This window comes from Nuphar pumila, chromosome 1 (genome assembly GCF_984573655.1).
Source record: "Nuphar pumila chromosome 1, dmNupPumi1.hap1.1, whole genome shotgun sequence".
NCBI classification, from domain to species: Eukaryota; Viridiplantae; Streptophyta; class Magnoliopsida; order Nymphaeales; family Nymphaeaceae; genus Nuphar; species Nuphar pumila.
The window spans coordinates 17010939-17014617 of NC_143249.1; positions in this window are offsets into that span (position 1 = coordinate 17010939).

Here is a 3679-nt window from a genome sequence, read left to right on the forward strand (position 1 = left end):
ATTATCATTGGTTGTAGATTTTAAACCTTCTTTTGGTTGGAAAGTCTATCATATGTATTCTTTCAAAAGATCTTTAGCTTATCATAGATTAATTAGTGTATGGTAGTTGGTAGTTGGTAGATGATAGCGGACTTCTTCAAATCCGAGCTTTGTATAAACGTATTAAGCTATTTGCATTAGGCAAAAGTTCTATTTCTCACCCTATCATGCACAAATGCCAAATAATTTTGTGGGTCCACTGAGTGGTGCAAGCCAATAGAATACAGTCCTCTCCACAACACTTTACAATTAGGGCGACAATGAAACTTTGCATCACAGAGAGCCCTTTGCTTGTCTACACATTTTTTTTTATAATTGTTTTTCTCCACAGATTGGTCGGGTGGTTTCCATGAGCTGCACACGTTTCAATAATTTGGAGAAACTTTTTATTGAAGTTCACCTACATGGGTAAATATGGGTAAATATTTATAAAGAAAGAAAGAAAAAATAAATTGGTGCAAGTTTTGTGGGACTTGAAATATTTGATGCACATATGTGTCACGCGCTTACTTTTTTCAATAAACCAGTGCGGCGTGACGGTCCTTTCTTACCGCCGCAAGCCTATTTATTCCTCTGTCATGGGCATAGAATGCTTCGCAAACCCGCGACGCACCAAGCTGCCCAGCCTAACGACCAAAGGCCGCGTACAAACACGTTTTCATGTGCTGAATCATTTTTATTGGCCCTATGCACCACCCTGGTGCGCATCTGCCTAGCGGAAGCTGATAAAACGCATTTTCAAATATGCATTTCATGTAGTTCATATCGCTTAGTGCATAACCGTTCTATACCAGCTATCGCTTCCGAAAGAGACACAAACTTTGCCTTAGTCATGTGTGTCATGAAGCGTATCGCAGGTTCATACGCACAATATAGCAAAACATCACCACTGAAGGAATAAGACCTTGCGGTCTCCAGTCCAAAGACCAGTTGATAATTAAACACCATAGCGAAGAGCACCACCCAGACTTATTCACTGACGCTTAGGCATTCACTCACCTAGCCCTGAGTCACCATACTCGGTTGGAACCACCTAAGGTGATTCCTTGAGAAATTAGCCCTAACCCACACGCACCCCCGTACTTTCAACCGCTACACGTGGAAACCACTCTTGCAACCCGAGAGGTCCTTAACCATTTTCAAATGCAACATTCTCTGATCTGCTGGCACTGCTTAACTGAACAACGCTCCACGTCTGTGTCGCTACACAGCGATGCACTAACGATGATACTGATGCCTATCGCATGCCATGCTACCACCACACGTCACCGATCAAGCGAATGCATACCGCGCATTCCTACACTCGATGCATTTTCCACTCAATAGAGCTCTGCACTGCACATGCCCTATTTTGAAAGATCGGCCTGAGACATATGGAAGGCTTATTAAAAAGATAAAAAAAACTAATAGCTAATAGAAAACTTCATATCAAGTACTCAGGTGGTATCACATGTGGTAAGTAGGATCCTGTGCCAAGCTGAAGGTCCAAGTTCGAATTCCTCTGCCACATAAGGCTTATGAGATATCTGGTAGGGGTCTGCCTAACCCCAGTTTGCCTATCATAAAAAAAAACTTCATATCAAGACAACAACGCTTTTATCAACTCCCCTATTTCCTTTTAAGGCCTGTTTGGGGTCGGTGGTTGGGATGAGCATTTATGGGGTTTATGCATTTGAGGAAGTGGCAGCTGCTTTTCCAGCTACCACTTCTTGCCAAATCCATCATTTAGTGGAAATACAAAAGAGAAAGGGCCTCACTTCTTATCCTAAATGCATAAATGCTCATCCTAGCACCGCGATTTCAAACAGGACCACCATGGGCATTGACCAAGATTTTGCCTCGGGAACACCAAATGCATAAACGCCTATCCTATCATCGAGATTTCAAATGGTACCACCATGGGCGTTTAACCAAGATTTTGCTTCGAAACACCAAATACATAAACGCCCATCCCAGCGTCGAGATTCCAAACAGGACCTTAGAAAATGCCTTATTTATCGGATTAATCAGGGAAAAAGACACTTCTGGTCAATAAATAAACACTTTTGTGCCTTCTGAGTATAACATCATAGTGAATCTTTAGGGTGTCAACGAGTCGGGTTTGGTTTGGACCCAAGTGAGATCAAACTCAAATCTGATTTGAGATGCTGGTACCGAGTCTAGACTCGAGTTCAATGGAACTTACCACAAGAGAAATCATACTTGGATCCTATATGGATTACATGAACCAGACTTGGGCAATACCCAGTAAATTAATGTTTTTTATATTTTTTTATATAAAAAAAGTATTGATCTTTGTCGGAACTTGGGTTGGGCCTGGGTTATGAAATTTCACAAACCATACCTGGCTACATATATTAATTGGACCCTTAGAGTTTAATCCAGATTCTAATCCAACCTCCTTGTTTATCACTAAACATTTACCTTGTATAGTTTGGTATAGGTCAGGTCAAGGTTAAACCTGATCCATTGACACCCTAATAGTGATCTTTGTCAAAGTTACCACTTTAGGGCATGTTTCGCATTCAAGCAAAATTTTGATCCATTCATCAGTACAATTTGCCCGTTTTGCCTAGGATGGGTAAAAAATGATGGAAGGGCCTTGGTGAATATTTTGCTTGATTTGATCTGACGTGGTAAAAGAATCACATTGATTTTCTGTTGAAAAGACAAGGTGCAATATTATTGCACAAATATTTGTACATTAAGCACCTGATCACCCTCCATTTTTAGAACAGAGCCGGTCAGTTGTGGGGACCAAGGCCAGATGGAGGGCTTAAAGCACAAATTTTGTGCCATGTTATTGCACCCAATCGGGACTCCATTTTGTGTGTGTGCTTTTTTTTGGGGGGGGAATAGCAAACAAGTCACTCTGACCACCAGCACAGGGTTGTCTAGAGTGGATGATTGTCCGTTTGTACCTGAGCATCCTGTGCTCGATTTACGCTAGAATTGTACCTGTGACTGGCAGGTGAAAAAGTCACTGACATAATATGCAATATAGTTATTTCTTGAATAGCTGCCATCTACTTTAACGAGCCAAACCTTATTGTTTGTTGCAAGGGAAAGGATGGGACACAGCTTTTCATATGCAGGGTAAGAAGACTTGAATAAGCATGCTAGTATGGATAAGGGATGGGAAACATCTTTCACAAAATTTCATGTGAAAGGCCAACAGGTGAGGAAAAATGTTGTGGGTGTCTTGAATCTTGGATTCACTTTCATTCATAACCTAATCTGAAAATATTTTGGAAACCATGAGATAAGAATTTTCAATGAGGTTTGTAGTGGTCACTGGTGTTAGAAAATCGTGTAGGCCTACATATGTTGAACCACACATCATAAGATTGTCTTAGGTTTATAGTGGTTGCTAGCCCAAAGTCAGAGCCTACCACAAACTTCTTCTAGGGGTACAAGGGCAGAGCCCTTAAGATATGAACACACCAAATTTTATAATTTTTTATTTTATGTACTTGCTGGTGTCTTGTGCTCTTCCTTATATATATATATATATATATATATATATATATATATATATATATATATATATATATATATATATTGTTAACTATTGCCATGGAATGTGAGCTTAATCATTAAGAAAAGTGCAGTTTGGTGCATGGAAAGGGATGCAAAGCAC